The sequence below is a fragment of the Apium graveolens genome, chromosome 7 (genome assembly GCF_009905375.1).
Source record: "Apium graveolens cultivar Ventura chromosome 7, ASM990537v1, whole genome shotgun sequence".
Classification (NCBI taxonomy): Eukaryota; Viridiplantae; Streptophyta; class Magnoliopsida; order Apiales; family Apiaceae; genus Apium; species Apium graveolens.
The window spans coordinates 267615713-267624527 of NC_133653.1; positions in this window are offsets into that span (position 1 = coordinate 267615713).

Genomic DNA, 8815 nt, shown 5'->3' on the forward strand with positions numbered 1-8815 from the left:
AATCACATAAAAATGCATATAAAATCACATATAAAAATGCATTTAAAATCACATAAATACATATTAACGATGCATTTAAAATCACATAAAAATGCATATAAAATCACATAAAAATATATTTAAAATCACATAAAAATACATATAAATTCACTTATTAAAGATGCATTTAAAATCACATAAAAATGCATATAAAATCACATTTAAAAATACATTTAAAAACACATAAATACATATAAAATCACATATTAAAGATGCATTTAAAATCACATAAAAATGCATATAAAATCACATAAAATGCATTTAAAATCACATAAAAATACATATAAATTCACTTATTAAAGATGCATTTAAAATCACATTTAATGGTCATAAAATCACATAAAAATGCATTTAAAATCATATAAAAATACATAAAAATTCACTTATTAAAGATGCATTTAAAATCACATAAAATGGTCATAAAATCACATAAAAATTACCACAATACGCATGGCGGCCGGTGTAATGTAAACGGGATTTTCCGGTTTGGATCCAACTTTCCTATGATATTTATCCCACACCTCGAGTCTCGTCGGCTTTTTCTTGTTTTTGTTCGTCAAAACCTTTCAAAATATTAAACAACTAATATTAGCACGTTCTAATAATTAGTTGATTATATTAAATATGGTGAACGTGTATGTATGTATGTGTGATGGAATATAATAATATTACCTCCCGAAATTTATTGAATGACCTTGCATCGGCACTATGCAATCATTCAACTTGTTGTCGGTTGGCGGATCCAACCGATGACCGGTGCAAGTGTCCTATGTTCTTCTCTCAATACTCCAAAAGGTCCTTCCAAAAAGGAACGGACCTATAAGGCGGCTTCAAAGACAACATGCTCACGCCCTACTCCCTTGCTTTTCGCTCCACCCTCTTCTTAAGCTCATTCAAAGTCCTTTTTATCGTCACTTTAATATGATCTTCCACAATTTTTCGGGCCTTTGAACGGCTTTGCCCCTTAAGATGCCTATAATATTTCTAAAATTGCAAAAAAAGAAAACAAAGATAAATGCATCATAAAATCAAGAAATAAATGACAATTACAAAAAAAATGAATTTTAACTTACTTGAAACTCCTCAACTCTTGCATTCAACCAACCCGGGTGACGTTCTTCGATATCGGTATAAGTGTAACGCCCAAAAGGCCACTTCTCCCGAATCATAGCCAAAAGCATTTTCTTAGCCGTATCATCTTCAATACTATATTTAAACAAAAGAAAATAATAAACATTAACAATTCACATAACAATATTGAACAATGAACCAAAAATATAAACATATAGGAATAGTGCAATTTAAAAACTTTTTAACTTACTGTCCATCGGAGATATCAATGCGATATGGTTTCAAGGCGGTTTCTCTCCATATATGCCACTCGAATGTGATCGAGGTCACCTTCCTCGCCATTCTCGCTCCTCCGCATTTGTCATGTGCCGAGTCGGATCATTCGGGTTCGAATCCGAATCCGTCGGCTCATCCCGCAAATGCAAATTCTCTCCTTTTCCCTTTGCACCCTTGCCCTTGGCCTTCTTACTCGCGACTTTGGCCTTTCCCTTGGCCTTTGCCTTCCCCTTATCTTTTTTCGGCTCCTTATCTTTCCCCATCCCTTTTCTCGCCATCGCCAACACCACAAGATTTATCATAACCAATGTCAACATCCAAGCAAAAAGAACCTAAAATAAACAATAAAAATATATTAGCCAATATGAAAATAAACAAATCGATGAAACGACTTGCATTAGTAAATCACATTACATAAAAATGCATTTAAAATCACTTAGAAATACATATAAATTCACATATTAACGATAAATTTAAAATCACATAAAAAATGCATATAAAATCACATAAAATGCATATTAAATCACATTACATATAAAACATATGCTAGTAAATCAAATTACATGAAAATGATTTTAAAATCACATAAAAAAGCATTTAAAATCACATAAAATGCATATAAACGTATCCATTTCACAAATTAACGATAAAAATAAACACAACTAATTAGAGAATTGTTTAATTACGTAAATTAAACCATTAAATCAACTTAATCTATATATACAACAAATTAAAGTTCCAAACTCACATATAAAGTGCAATATTTATCTATTTTCGAGTACGGATCATGTTTACAAGAGCAAACCCCTACAAATTAACCCTAAAAATACATTTATACTTCTACTTAAACGTAAACAAACCGACAAAAAACCTAAAATTTATACTTATACATATATTCAACAAATTGACAAAACCGACGAATCTTTTACATGCAAAATTTTACATGAAAACTGAAAAATCATATGAACTTCAATTGGAAGTGAAAAAATTCCATTTAAGTGAGAATCATACATTAACAAACACAAAAAACAAATTACTAACTTCGAATCATATATACACACACGTAAAATACATACATATACACACTTATATATCGAGTAAAAAAAAGTACATAATCGAGTGAAAATCTTACATCGAGAGTGAAACCGGAGGCAAAGAGAGATGATTTGCGGGTATTTCGTGGATTAAACGCCATTGATTTGAGTTTGGGGGATGATTTTAGTGTATATTTGAGAGAGAGAATAAAGAGAATAGAGAGAATAGAGAAAAGAAAGAACTGACAAATCATGTAATTATAAGAATTTAAAAAAAAACAAATCATGCAAATTAAAAATAGATAAATACCTTTTGTTTAAACCAAGTTTTAAATCGACTTTTGACAATACGATCTAAATCTTGAGGTGTTGTTTCCGGGCGTTGTCGCATAATACGGTCTTGATACTTCCTAAAATATAAACAAAAATCATGCATGTGTCATTAACAAAAATTATTACGCATATTTTTTAAAGTAAGATTTTGGTACCTTAGATAAGGTTGCACTTCAGGAGAGTTTAAAAGAACATATTCTTCCGCTAACTCTCGTTCATCATCACTCATGTATCGAGTTCCTTCCTTTCCAAGAGATTGAATTGGATATTTGAACACTTCTAAATTCTCGGAATTTTGCACATCAAACAAAACCTCGTTACGACGTACCTTATTATGGATCGTGTCAGAGGCAAAATAAAAGGAACAAATATTAAGAATCTCCTCCTCCATATATCGTTCGGAAATTGACCCCTCAACCCTTGATTTATTACCGACGTTTTGTTTTAATTTGCCCAACAAACGCTCTATCGGATACATCCAATGCCAATAAGCAGGTCCAGCAAGTCTAATTTCTTGGGCTAAATGTACAACCAAGTGTTTCATCGAATCAATATTCTTTCTTCGTTATCAAACAAATTACTTTTTTGACGGGGTGGATTATTTGATTCAAGGAATATTCGGTTCGTGCCATAGAAACTACATTTTCCATAATATTTTAATTGAAACCCTTACACGCTTCCAAGACACGCTTGACATCCCATCTTTCCTTTGCTCGACCACCCACTTATCATACTCATAGCGTGATACTCACTAATTGTCCACATAATAGCCGCTCTCATTGTAAAATTTTGCTTCAAAGATTGGTCGTATGTCTTCACCCCGGTATTCCACAATATCTTCAATTCATCGATGAGAGGCCTTAGACAAACGTTAATATCTTTTTCAATACTATTTAGACCCGGAACTATATCGGTCATGAACATATAAGGCTTTTTCATACACATCGATGGTGGAAGATTGTAGACAACTATCACCACGAGCCACACACTATATATTTTTTTACCGGTAGGGTCAAAAGGGTTGAAACCATCGGTCGCAATACCGAGCCTTATGTTACTAATCCCTTGAGCAAATGAAGGATACCGACGGTCAAAATTTTTCCACTCTTCTCCATCTGCGGGATGACTTATTTCTCCATCTTTCACATCTCTATTTTTGTACCATCTCATGTGATCGGATGTATGTACCGACATATATAAGCGTTGTAATCGAGGGATCAAAGGAAAGTGTCTTAAGATTTTTTTTGCTATTTTTTTACCATCTTTCCTAGAAACATCCCGATAACGATCTTCACCACATATATCACACACAACTTTATCCTTGTCATCTCCATAAAATAACATACAATCATTCTCACATAAATCAATTTTTTCATATTCAACCCTCAAATCCTTCATAATTTTTTTCATTGCATAATAACTTTCGGGTAATGTATGTTTTTTTGGTAACACATCCGTAAGAAGTTTAAGCAAACTATCAAAAGCTTTATTACTACAATGCGAGTTATTTTTGAATTCCAATAATTTGGTGGTAAAGCATAATCTTGTGTACTTTGTATTGCCGGGATAAATAGGTGCTCCATTTTCAACAATAACCTCGTATAATTTTTTAGCACTATCATTTGGAGCTTCTTCTACATTCATAGTTCCCGTATCTGTAGTTTCATAAAATTGATAATTTTCACCGGCTAAATCATGTAACATCGCATTCAAATCTACCGGCTTTTCTACTCTCGAAGGTTCCCGAACACAATAACGGTGATGTGATGTTCGACTACGTTTTCTTCCTATTTTTTCACCGTGCGACGTCCACACGGTGTAACCCTTAAGCATCCCTTTTGCGAGCAAATGAAATCTAACATCATCAATCTTTAACCAATTCAAATTTTTACAACGTTTACACGAACACTTCATTGTACCATCTTCCATTCCATTTTCTCTAGCAAATTTTAAAAAAATTTCTACACCAAATCTATATTCCGGGGTCAATGAAATTTTATCACTTTGCAATTGATTACCAATCCAACTTCGATCAATGGTTTCCATCTACAATAATATTTTTTAAAATTAAAAAAAAATATATTTAACAAATAATTTATCATTAATCTCATAATTATTCATGTATTTCATAAAACACACACACACACTATAATTACAATAAATGAAACTAAATTACAAATTATCTACTACCAAACTTCAATTCTCACAACAAACATTATATAAAAAAATAAAAATATTAAATACATACAACAACATTTAATACATACACCAACATAAATACACACACACATTAATTACAAAATATGGAAACAACTTACAATTTTCTAAAACTCCTCCACTTCAATCCTCAATCACTTGTGTCTTTTTATTTTTTTTGCCCAAAATCAAGAAATGAGGGATATAACAAAAAAATTAAAAAAAAAATAGGTTAAAACCGACCTTTAGCGGTCGGTTTTAGGTAGAAGAATAAAACAACACCGTTTTATATGTAACGGGTACTTTTTTTTATACATATTAATTTTTTATTATTCTACAAAACCGACCACCAAATGTGGTCGGTTTTAACCTGCAGAATTTATGGATATAACCGACCACATGTAGGTGGTCGGTTTTAAAAGTGACACATCAGCAAAACGGTGTCATTTTGTTTCGGTAAAACCGACCACCAGGGGATGATCCATTTTATGTGTGCCCCGCCATCAATACGGTGTCGTTTAGTTGGCATATAACCGACCACTGACGTCGGTCGGTTTTAAGGTGACCAAATCGACGTCGGTCGGTTATGTCCGGTCGATTTTACCATGTTTTCTTGTAGTGTATGATATATAATTTTTATACATTTTATAAAATTAATAAATAAAAAAAGAATTTTACTCCTCTTTACTCAACTTTCTGTGGTCTGGTATGACAGTTCACTACTGTATTTCCATTTAGCAATATGAAGTGTTTTGTTAAGCCTATAGCACATGATCCAGGGCATCAGTTTAGTCCAGGGTATTTGCAAGTATAAATCTTTTTTAAATTGTGTTTTAATACCCTTGTCACCCTTTTCAGAGGAAGGATAAGGCATACAAGTTATAATTAAATTTGTTGTACTAGTACTTCTCTTCACTGGTATAATATCTAGAGTTAGCAAATACATTTTACAAACATTTCTGTTGTATGTACTATTTATAATTTGCTGGGACAGAAAGTACTAGAAATGGAAGCCAGGAACATAAAAAGGATTCACAACAATTAGCACGTGATTTCTTCATTTCAATAAACTAACAGTCTTAATAGATGTAAATGGTCTTAAATAATTTAACCTCTGAAGCACAGTGCATATAGTTCAAAAGTTGAAAAAATAATCAAATAGATTGAATCCATTCTTCTTTTCAACATGTAATATTTTTCCCCAAATTTATTTCTTCCGGTTTTGAAACCGAAACCGAACCGAAAAAACCGAACCGGGGTTGTTTAAAACTGAAACCGATCCGATGGTTCGGTTCCAGTTGCGGTTTTTAATTTTAAAAACTGTAAATATATGGTTGTGGTTCTGTTTTAATAAAAAACCAAGCCGAACCGACTCACGCTCTACCCTATATAAAACTATTACGTAACTGTCTCATCTATGACATCTATGTTAGAAAAATGAATTTTTAGATCATAAGTTTTATTATGTTCTTGATGATAATTCCAAAATCTAATGATTGAAAGTTGTTCGTTAATATGTGAACTTAAACTTTCATGTATAGTTTTATAAATTTTTCTTAATGAAATCCATAAAGAATTAGAGTTGAACTTAGTGGCTTGAAAGAGCTTGAAAAATGAGAATGTGTTTTGTCCCACATTGGAAATAAATAAAGGGGATGTTGGCTTTATATAGTATTACACACATGGGTAATGTACAACTATTAAGGTGTGTGATGATGCATGGTATTCTTGTGGGCTTCACGCGAACACACGCGCGTGTCGCCGCCCCGCCACGCATCGAACCGGGTCGGGTCGATGGGCGAATGTCTCGGCATCTCGCGTACGCGAGGCGACCTGGGTGAGGATTTTATTTATTTATGATTTAATTTTTAAATTAGAATTTATTTATCAGTTTGGGCTGGGTTATTACTGTTGGGTTGGGTTCGGTTCGGTTTCTGAATTGGGCTTAGTCACTTTGTAAGTGGGCTGAGTCAGATTCATTGAACCTGGACATTAGATTATAACTTGTAACTGATAATATATTCAAATTAAAACATTAAAGCTGATATAATGTGTGAGATAAATGTATAAGACTTTACATTTTATTTAAATTCAAAACCCATCAATTTTGATTTATTTATTAAATGGGCAGTTTAATTCTGAAATTAATTCAGGGTGGTCAGTTTCACTTAGCCTCTAGTATAAATAGAGGACAAAGTTGTTGAGTTTCATACACGTTCTCTTCTCCTCTCTGCTTTCTCTTCTCTCCCAAACATTATTCTGAGCTGCTGATTTTTTCCGGCGACTGAGGTGCTAGTCGAAGTGGAGTTTGTTATTGCTGTGAACACCAAGCTCGGAGTTGTTTTATCCTGAAGGAGGCATTGCAAGCATCCCAACACAGCAGGTGGGGAAAATTATATCTTCAAGAGCAGTCAGGGCTTCGAATAAGGTCTGGCGACTCAGCTGATCAGTTTCTTATTTTGTTGTACCTGTTGACGATCTAAGCTTTCTGTTTCTTTTTGTTGGGAAATGAATAACACACAGAGGGGGGGTGAATGTGTTTTATTATTTTTATGCTTTTCTTGAATTTTTTTCCGGTTGAACAAAATAAATTGAATCTTGTAATGAAATGTGTTACTGCAAAAGTTAAACATGCAATAATAAAGAACACAAATTTTTTCAAAACTCACTTAATTTTATATTAAAATTAAGAATGTTTTGTTACAAAATTTCTAGGCTCTTTGTTGATAAAGAGCTTAGCTTCTTATTGAGAGAGTTATAAGATTTTCAATCTAAATTGTTACAACTGACTAAAGGACCAGTGTTAACTTTATAATTTAGTTAACTGATGGTTGACACAGTGTACAATAAGACATGCTATTAGCTTTAGTAAACTGTCACTTGTCATTTCCATTTTAGGAAAAGTGTATCTTCCATTTCTGGCTTAACATATCTTAGCATCATGTGTTTACTTTGATCTTCCTTTGTCAGTTAATCTTCACCATTGATCTTGCACATCCTTCAAGATGCTTTTTATAGACTTGTCAATCCAGCTGTTTGGATTGTTTGTTGATTATTAATCTTGGATATTGAACTGATCTGCAATTTTGTACTTTGAGATTTTACCTCGAGATCTCCAGTTTGGTCTATAGAGAACTTGACATCTCGATAAATATATTGGCTTATCGAGATCTCTAGTACTCTATAGTTAATTTGGCTTATAGAGGTCTCCCAGTTCTCTATAAGAGAATTTGGCTTGTCGAGATTTCTAGTCTTCATATCTTCACTTTGACTTATCGATATCTCTGAGTTCTCTAGTGGCTTCTTGACTTGTCGATATCTCAGAGTTCTCAAATCAAATTTGACTTGTCGATATCTCAGAGTTCTCTAGTGAATTTTGACTTATCGATATTTCAGAGTTCTCTAGTGGAATTTGACTTATCGATAACTCAGAGTTCTCTAATGAATGTTGATTGTCGATAACTCTGAGTTCTCTAGTGAAGAAATGACTTGTCGATATCTCCAATCTTCATGTCTTCAATTTGGCTTGTCGATATCTCTAAGTTCTCTAGTAGCTTTCCTGAATTCTCTATAAGTTATTCTGTAGTTCTCGAATGACTTCTCTATAACACTAAATCTGTGACTTGTAGAGATCTTAAATTAAAATATTTTTCCTAAAACAGATTTATTCAACTCCAAGCTTCTTCATAATTCTTCTGAGACATGATTTTCTTGATCTTCTTGCAGATAGAATTCTTAGGCTTGACACTGTTTATAGAAAAAGACTCCAGTCTGATTTTTTACATTTTTACAGACTTTAAATGTTACAAGTACAAATACAGACTAAGATTACAATACAACTTACTTAGGGTTGTCAATTTGACTTA